Genomic DNA, 10589 nt, shown 5'->3' on the forward strand with positions numbered 1-10589 from the left:
GCAGGTTCCACGTAAAACACGCAATGATGTAGGCTATATGAATAAATTGAAAGTAGAGCTGTGCAATAAATCGCGACATGGTCTCTGAATATTAAAGCGCAAAAAGACTGCTATGTAAATATGCTTGTTCTGCGTGCCTCTGTGTGAATGAGCTGCGTCGCGTCTGTAGCCTACATACTCAAGTATGCCTGATGCTCATTGTGTTTTCAGCGTCTCACAAACAATATGAGGACATGAAATAGGCTACATGAACATTTAGAGAGCTGCTCTGAGTCTGAGAGAACGCCTAATGAGCATTTTCATCATTTTATTTGAGAAAAACCATTGTCAAATACACTCTAAAACAGGTCTTCACTAGAACCCGTCAAAATAAAAGTTTAGTGTAACTAGGAGAAATTATGATAGAAATAGCCTACCGGTGTATTACTATTGTATGCCTACAATAGAACATACTTCTCAAAATAATAACAACAATAATTTGAATTTAAAAAAATGTAACATTATTTAAGGAATATCTTTTTTTGGGTCCATGGTTTAATTTAATAAATCTGTTCTGCAGAACTTTCCCAAAAAATAAAAGGATAAAGTTTACATTTATTTGTATTAAATCATAAAAAGAAACATTCATTTTCTGAATAAAATACATTTCATAGGATTATTCTTAAACATTTTAATATATTATTAATGTTAAAAATAGTTAATCTAATGGTCATTGGTCAGTTATTGAATTTAGTTAATTAGACATGTTTTATTGAAATGTTAATAAACAAAACAAACAAATAATTTTAAGTTTGTTATAATAAAAGCATTTGTTAAACCAAAAAACTGTTTTCATTCATTTAACTGTCATTTTTTTAACTGATGATAATAATAATAACAATAATTTAATGATACCGTTTATTTATTTATTAATTGATTAAAGGGATAGTTCACCCAAAAATTAAAATTAGCCCATGATTTATTCATCCTCAAGTCATCCTAGGTGTATGTGAAATTCTTCTTTCAAACAAATATCGGAGTTATATTAACAAATATCCTGCAGTGAATGGCCGTTTCTGTTTTGAAGTCCATAAAAGTGCATCTATCCATCATTAAAGTGCTCCTCACGGCTCCGGGGGGTTAATAAAGACCTTCTGAACCAGAGCGATGAATTTGTGTTAGAAAAATATCCATATTTAAAACTTTACAAAGTAAAATAACTAGCTTCCAGCCACACGAACATACAGATTCCACTTGAAGGGCACCTATTATGCAAAATTCACTTTTACATGATGTTTGAACATAAATGTGTGTTGGACTTATTTTACATCTTGTGAAAAGGGGCATAATAGGTGCCCTTTAAGTCTAAAGCGCAATTTATGTGAGGAATGCGACGTACTGCTGATATTTACGCTATGCCATGACGCACTACGCTACTTCAACGTCATAAATTGCGTAAGTTGTGCTATAGACGCAAGTAGACTGCGTTTGGCCGGAAGCTAGAATTTTACTTTGTAACATGTTAAATATGGATTTTTTTTTTCTTAAACTCATTGCTTTGCTTTAGAAGGCCTTTATTAACCCCGTATGGAGCACTTTTATGGTGAATAGAGGCACTTTAATGGACTTTTTAAATATAACTCTGAAAGAAGAATGTCATATACACCTAGGATGACTTGAGGGTCAATAAATCATGGGCTTATTTTCATTTTTGGGTGAACTATCCCTTTAACAGTAATATTTTCGGAGACATTGCCATACTGTGCAAATCTCATACCGTTACAACCCTACACGGGAGAGCCCCCCACCCCACCCCACCCCCGCTGTTAAAAAAGTAACTAAGTAACTTTTACTCTGAGTACATTTTTAAATTAGCTACTTTTTACTTTTACTTGAGTCGATTTTTAGACCGGTACTTTTACTTGTACTTAAGTAAAATTTCATTGAAGTAGTAGTACTTTTACTTGAGTACAATATTTTATTACTCTTTCCACCTCTGTGTATATGTAATGGGTTGACCCTTTAAGGTGGGTGGAGCCGGGCGGAAGCTCACGGCCCCTTCAAAAAACGCGGAGATTTACTTTCACTTCCGTTTTCCCTCCGGCATGGTATGCAGGTGGCGTCATTGTGTCGCAGAAAAAAGCTACCTAATATGCGTTAAGCATTGAGCAAGATAGCAGACTGCATAAGTGGGAAATTCACTTCTTTTGACTCTCGCCGTGGGCCTGTGAATGTCCAGCTACATAAACATTTTAAGGTACGCTACTGCATTGATATGATGTTGCATTTGATAGTAGTGTCGTTTTAATTATTGCTCGTTTATGTAGTGTGATCAAGGCGGTATTGGTGGTTGTTCACCGTTCTTACCGATCGTACCGAGGGCCAGTCAATTGTGCTGCAGGTAAGTTTATATAGTACTTTGTGAGTTGTTGTTTTTTAACCGAAGATTTAATTTTAGTCAGGGTATGTGGGGTTAATGGCTAAATTGGGTAATTATTTTATAGATATCTGCCCGCTGTTGTTTTGCTGCTGTGTGGCGGCTCGTTACGGCGACCAGTGGTGTTGTGCGGTGGAGACTGGAGAAGTTGTGCGCTCAAGTTCCACTGATTACTGTGATCGACGCACACGGTTGTGTGCGCAGGGTTTTATGTGAGTGTGTGTTGATGCAAGTGCGCGTTTGAGGCGCGTGTGTGTGTGTGTGTGTGTGTGTTGAGACTATTTGATATGGATTAATTTTGTTATATTGTTTGATTTAATTGTATTTTCTTTTTTGATAAACTTTGTTATATTGTTTGATTTAATTGTATTTCTTTTCTGATAAACGTTTTGTTATATTGGTAGATTTAATAGTTTTTTTTTAATCTGATACTTTTGTTATAATTTGATCTCATTGTATTTTTCTTTGATTTGTTGTTGCTTGTGAATTGTTTTCTTGAGATCATATTGGTCAATTCCTTGCTTGTACCATCAAGGATTACCGTTGGGACTGGGAGGATTTATTTGATTTATTTTGTTTATTTATTGAGTTGATTGTGGTTTTGGTTATACAATTGCATGATGGTGTGATTTGAGGTGGTTTGAATTAATTTTTCTTTTCTCCTTCCCAAATGTTACCTTATCCCATGGGATATTGATATTGACTGTTGTCCAAGATCCGAATTTTTCAGGTGACCGCAGTATAACATCAGTATTTATTTATTTATTTATTTATTGTTGTGTGAATGGAATTGTACTTTTGCATTGTGCTCTCAACTTGTGTGATTTCATAATATATATCCTTTTATCTCTGAGCATCAAATAAAGATTGTACACATCTCTGCTTGTCCTTTCCATTTGGTTGGAACCCTGTAGTTGGGAGCGTGTATAAAATACGTTTACCCCTTAGGTGGCATTGGCCTCCGCTCACATATAGTTCAAATTGAATCCTTATCCAACGCGCAATGGGTTGTGGACAATATAAGTCATTAGTCAATATTAGTGCACAGATCTGCACTTCAGATTTTAAACGGAAAAAGTAGACCATCCATATTACGACAGCATACATCTTATCTGCCTGGCCCAACATGACAAAAGCATTAAAAGTATTTTTATCCCTGCCAGCTATCTTTGTTGTCAGCTCAGGACATTTGAGCAATTACTTTGAACTCAAAGAAAATTTTGTTCATACAAGAAACATACTGTATAACTACATCCGTGCTCACACTAAGGATATGGGTACTTGCAATTGTTTTATATATATATATATATATATATATATATATATATATACAGGGTGCAATTTGTGAAAAAAACAGAGGGGGGGATGTTTTGAAACATTTTTATTCATAAAAATAAACCATGAGAACATGACCTTCATCACTGCATTTGCAGGAATTGTAAAATCTCTTTTCTTATTAACTCATGAAGTAGCCTAACGCAATATTTTTACTCTAATAGCTTATCTTTCCCCCACACATATGAACTGTGATATGCAATAACGTTAACTTTACATCGCGATGCTGAGCTACAGTGAAATGATAGAAAAGACATCATCTGTGTTAGCAATTCGCCTCATTCGCGCAAACTGGACGCGCGAATGAGGCTCGCGTCTACCGCGCCGTGCTAAACACCGCGCCGCAGGACCTCTAGACGCGCGTAAACGCGTCTTTACATTGACTTAACATTGAAATCACTCGCGCCAGACGCTCAAGAGTGAGTGAGTAATCATTTTAAAATAAAATTTACTTTAATCAAACCACGGACCCGTGATAAGTTTTGTGATCTGTCTCGCCACTAGTGTAGTAGCACTATGATCACTTTGAGGGGAGGATAAATTTATCCCCACCGGGGATAAAAATAATTAAGCAGAGGCAGGGATACATTGACCAGAAAGGGGGGAATCCCACGCATCCCCCCCGGCAAATATATATATATATATATATATATATACAATGTGACCCTGGACCACAAAACCAGTCACATGGGTAATTTTTTTTTTTTTTTCAATTGCGCTCCATTCACTCGCAAAAATAAATGGTAAGAAATAAAATATCTTCATGTAACATGATCTTTACTTAATATCCTAATAATTTTTGCCATAAAAGAAAAAATTCTAATTTTGACCCATACTATTGCCACAAATATACCCGTGTGACTTATGACTGGTTTTGTGGTCCAGAGTCACATATGAATTTTACATTTTATTGTTAATTTTATTTTAAAGCAATTGTATTTCTTAAGCTATATTATTATTATTACTATCTTATGATTATTTTTCAAATAATTTTTAAGTAATGCAATTACCATTGTGTATGAATTGTGCTTTATAAATAAACTTGCCTTGTCTTGGCTGTTGTAACTAAATAAACAAAAAAAGTAACTCAGATATTATGATGCAAATGTTAGTTCCATACTAATTACTTCTTCCATGAAAAAAAAGTAATGAAAAAGGCATGTTACCTTACGGATTATGAACAATCTGATAAGTGTCGGAATTATATGTATCGTGAATCAGCTAAACTGTCTGCTGATTACCTGATGTAGCCTGCCTGAACTGACATGTTACCCAAAGTCAGCTGATTTTAAAATGAAATAACTAATAATTCAGTTGTATCTGTCCCTCTGTAATTCACTAGGCTATACTGTTCAATCTCTCTTTTTCCCATATGGTGTCAGTGACACATGCTCTTCAAGTATTTCCCTAAGGAACTATTTGTGCTTCATTAAGGTCCATCAGTATTGGAAGCAGGCAGAATTCCATGAGGAGCATCCAGAAAACCAAGACAAATGGATATATTTTAGATTCTGAAAGGGGGGGAACAACGAAAACAAAGAAGTTGAAAAGAAGGAAAAGGTCATTAACTGACTTATGCTTGAATATTTTCTGTGCCTTTCAGAGGCAATTACATTGTCCTGCAGTGTTTTTTTTTTAAGGGGATTGCAAAAGTGGCCAAACTCTAGTACGTGATCAAGTTTCTCTAAAGCCAATTTAATGAATCAAAGTAAGCACTATCTGATACCATGGTGACACAAGTGAAGAAGCTGCCTGCCACCCCAGGCCCTTGTGTGCTTCTGAATGTATTTACTCCATTATCACTACAACAACAAGCTGAAGCAGTGATATATGACATCTGTCTGTTCTGATGTTCTCTTGGGCTCTCTTCTTCCAATAATAAAATATATCTGATATGATCAAATAACTTATCAATACATATTGAACTATTTGCAACATTTTTTTATATTTTTTTTATTATATACTAACGATTGTAATTTTCCCTTGTCTTAAATATTAAAAATATTTTAATGTACTATGAAAACTATAGATATTTTATCTAAACACCAGAAGTATTAACAATAACGTTATGTAAAATGTGGGAAAGTCCCCCAAGTCTTGAGCAATTGCCTTTCCCATCCCAACATTAGCAAAAACATGTTAAAGTTTTCTGAAGCTTGGTTTAATATTCACTGGCATACTGTCCACACGAGTGTGACGGCGCCATTTTGCGTGACGGTGTGCGCGGCATTTTTTGAACCGAACTTTGAGTGCGGTTCTGCTTCTGAAGATGCACGACTTCGAGACGATTCTGGCTGAACAGGTACTTCTGTACTGGCATCTTACTGTCACCCAGTTTGCGCTTGTCTAAATTAATTGCTTACATTTACAAAATGCTCCTACAATAGGATAAATATGCCTTTTTAATGAAAAAAGGTCCCTGTTTATTACAAATGTTCATGAAATTAAATTCATAATTACATTTAATTTAATTAGACTAGAAAATATTTAAGATAGTATTGCTTAATTTAGTTTTATACACATGTTCTCATATCCATATATTTTGTTCTAATGTCAAGTAATAATCTCAAGGTTTACTGAGTTTTACATGATTCTTTTGTAGTGTGATTTTGGTGAAGTATACTAAAACAAACATTGTCTGGATCCGAAATGGTACACTTCATGTCGACTAGCGGTCTTGTTGCCTTAAATTGAGCGTGCTCGCCAAGTGTACGAGTCCGTAGGGTGTCATTCAGCATTTCAACACTCCGAAGTGTGCTCGCGAGTGCCACCTGTGTGCCCTCGATTTGCACCCTCCACACAAATTACCTACCCAGGAATCATTGTGAACGCCCATCAGATACATTAGGGGAGGAGTTTCGTGGCTGTTTGACCTTCGGTGGCATGATGTCATCAAGCCTGTCCCAAAATACACTCTTGCATGGATTTGAGGCCAGCGCCCCTTAGCACTTCTTGACGTCACCAAGTGTGAACTCGTAGGAGGTCCACAAGGCCGGAGTGCGGCATTTGGGATCCAGCCACAGTCACGTGTGTACCTTACTACTTCTCACCGCTGATTCCTGATGGTTTAGAGGATAATTACTCCATGTCGCCCCCTGTCATTTCAAAGAATAGTACAACAAGCGTGTCAAATATAAACACCACATCCGTTTGGGGAGGAGTGCGCACAGTCAGCAGAGGCTCGCGCTGCGGAGCCAGGTGAAAGTATAAACAAGGCTTGATGTTTTCAGTCAACTTAACAGTTTTTGCGGCTCATTTTTGTGGGCATTGTTTTTGAATGTACTTGTAATGCAGACTTTTTAAAAACGTTCTTATTAAAGGACGAGGCAGAATAAACTATTCAGGACTTTTGTTACGTAAATACTTGAATGCAAAAAGAAGAAAACAAAACTGTGACTGTATGGGATGAAAAACAAAATTAGAAAACTTTGAACCAAACTTTGCACCAAAAATTTCTGTTCATCAAAAATTGCCTGTATATTAAAAACATAATTTAATCAAATGAATTTGAAAATTACATTAGGATTTTATCAAATAAATTGCTTCAGTACAGAGCTTCACATCATAATCCAAAACAAACCACATCACTGTTATTTTCTTAAAAAAGAAAGTGGTGCATTACAGAACGTACTCGGTTACTTACGTAACCTCGGTTCTCTCTAGAAGAGGGAACGAGTACTGCGTACTGAAAGTACGCACCGGGTAAAGTCTCTTTGCTCGAGATATTGAAGCCAAAATTTATCCTTAAATTTCCATATCTTGTAAACGCAGTGCAGCAGCAGTCAGACCTAGAGCGGGCAATCTAGCGCGCTCATTGGCTGCTCCGCGGCAACTGCTGCAGCCTACCACTGAGCCCCTGGCGTGACGTCACGCCCAATGAGGACGCTTCGCGCCCTCACGCGGCCAAGCCCGCCAAAATGGGAGTGGCTTAGCGTATATAAGGGGCAGTTCAGGCTGCTAACACTCGATTTTGATCGCTGAAGCGAAATGAGCTCGAAGCGCGACACGGCAGGGAACGCAGTACTCGTTCCCTCTTCTAGAGAGAACCGAGGTTACGTAAGTAACCGAGTACGTTCTCTTACGAGAGGTTCTCTCGTACTGCGTACTGAAAGTACGCACCGGGAACCCCTTGTAAACGCCGTGTGCGCTTAAGCAGTCACTATATGAATCCCAGGGGGGAACGCCCCGGGGGACATGGATAAGTGAAATTAGGTGGCCAACAGAGTGGGCTCGCACCTGTACATAAGCACTATATGAGGGGATATACATACAGAGCGGCACTGCCGGTCTTATATTTGAACACATCTACCCTTGTAGCGCAGTTCACAAGTGAGTCGCTAGGACTTTTTTTTTTTTTTTTTCAGACTGAAAGGAGTCTAGCCTGCAAGGCGGGGACTTCTAGGTTGTAGAACCTAACAAATGTAGACGGGGAGGCCCAGCCTGCCGCCGTACAAATGTCATGAATAGAAATCCCGCTGGACCAAGCCCACGACGAGGCCATGCCTCTGGTGGAATGAGCCCTAACGCCCAAGGGGCATTGCAGGTCTTTTGACGCGTAAGCCGCAGCAATAGCGTCCACTATCCATCTGGATAGGCTGTGTTTCGAGGCGGCGAGACCTTTGGTGCGCCCACCGAACGAAACAAAAAGCTGCTCCGAGCGCCTGAAGGCGGCGGAGCGCGTGACGTAAATTCTCAGTGCTCTGACAGGACAAAGGAGGTTCGTATCGACCTCGTTGTCTGATGCCGGCAAAGCTGAGAGCGAAATGATCTGTGCTCTGAACGGGGTACCGATCGCTTTGGGGACATAACCATGTCTCGGTTTAAGGATGACTTTAGAGTCATTAGGTCCAAACTCGAGGCACGTAGCACTCACAGAGAGCGCGTGCAAGTCACCCACACGTTTAACTGATGCAAGAGCGATCAGAAACACGGTTTTGAGCGCGAGGTACTTCAAATCCACAGAGTGAAGCGGTTCGAAGGGATGTGCTTTCAGGGCCTCTAGGACCAGGGAAAGATCCCAGAAAGGAACCGAGGGGGGCCGTGGGGGATTCATCCTCCTGGCTCCTCTAAGGAAGCGGATGATGAGCTCATTCCTTCCTATCGCCTGGCCGAGCGTCGACTCGGCGAACGCTGCGATGGCCGCGACATATACTTTGAGCGTGGAAGGGGACCTGCCCCTTTCCAACATCTCTTGAAGGAAGCAAAGCACCCACGAGACTCCGCACGTTTGAGGCTGTAAGCCCTTGTCCGTGCACCATTTAGTAAACACCGACCATTTAGACGCATAAAGCCGCCTGGTAGAGGGAGCTCTAGATTGCGTGATCGTGTTCACGACCCCTTCTGGCAAAACAACGGGTACCCATTGATTATCCATGCATGCAGAGACCATAGCTCTGGATGAGGATGCCAAATCGATCCGCCGGCTTGGGAAAGGAGGTCTTTCCTCACCGGGATCGGCCATGGGGCTGAGTCTGACAGCCGCACCAACTCCGAGAACCATATCTGGTTCTCCCATCGGGGGGCTATGAGGAGCACCGAGTGACGCATTTCCCTGATTCTCTTGATTACTTGTGGTAACAATGAGACCGGAGGGAACGCGTATAACGGGCATCTGGGCCATGTCTGGGCCAGAGCGTCCTCGTTCTTCGAAAAGAACCTTAGGCAATGGGCGTTGTCTGTCGACGCGAATAGGTCGACTTCCGCCTTGCCGAAGCGGTGCCACAATAGCTGGACTGACTGAGGGTGCAGGGACCATTCCCCGAGGGGAACGTTGTTCCTGGACAGTCTGTCCGGTCCGTCGTTCAGGCGTCCTGGCACATGCGTGGCTCTGAGCGAGCGCACGTGGTGCTGAGCCCAGACGAGGAGGCGTTCCGCCAGATCGCAGAGTGCCCTGGATCTGACACCGCCCTGGCGGTTCACGTACGATACCACAGACATGTTGTCCGTTCGAACCAGTACGTGGTGGCCCCGCAGAAAAGGGAGGAAGTGTTTCACAGTGTACTCGACCGCTATCATCTCCAGACAGTTTATATGGAGGAGCTTCTCCGTGTCTGACCATAGGCCAAAGACCGGTCTGCCCTCGAATATCCCGCCCCAACCGAGGTTGGAAGCGTCCGTCGAGATAACTTTTCGGTACGAGACAGTTCCCATCATAACTCCCTGCTGATACCAGTCGGTCACAAGCCAGGGCTGCAGAGCTGAAACACAGCTCTGAGTCACTCTGATTCGGTAACCGCCGGAAGCCCACGCTCGGTGGTGTACACGAGCGTTGAGCCATCGTTGCAGGGGGCGCATACGCAATAGACCTAGCCGGAGCACTGCTGCGGCTGAGGCCATAAAGCCCAGCAATCTCTGAAACGTTTTCAGGGGAAACACTTCGTCTTTCTGGAAAGATGCGGCCAAACGCTGAACACGGCGCGCGCGCTGTGTTGACAAGCGAGCCGTCATTGCCACTGAGTCGAGCTGTATTCCCAGAAAGGAAGCTGACTGACGGGGCAGCAGTGAGCTCTTGGTCCAATTGACCGTGAGACCCAGGTTTTCCAGATGACTGAGTAGCACAGCTCTGTGAGACACAAGTTCCGCCTCTGATTGTGCTAAAATCAGCCAATCGTCCAGATAGTTCAATATTCGCATCCCCTGACGCCTCAGGGGAGCGAGCGCCGCGTCCATGCACTTCGTAAATGTACGGGGTGCTAAAGACAGGCCGAACGGCAGGACGGTGTACTGATATACCTGACCGTCGAAGGCGAATCTCAAGAATGGCCTGTGACGGGGTATGATCTGAATCTGAAAGTACGCGTCTTTCAGATCGAGAGAAATGAACCAGTCCCTCGGGCGA

Source organism: Phoxinus phoxinus (genome assembly GCF_949152265.1).
Source record: "Phoxinus phoxinus genome assembly, chromosome: 2".
NCBI lineage: Eukaryota > Metazoa > Chordata > Actinopteri > Cypriniformes > Leuciscidae > Phoxinus > Phoxinus phoxinus.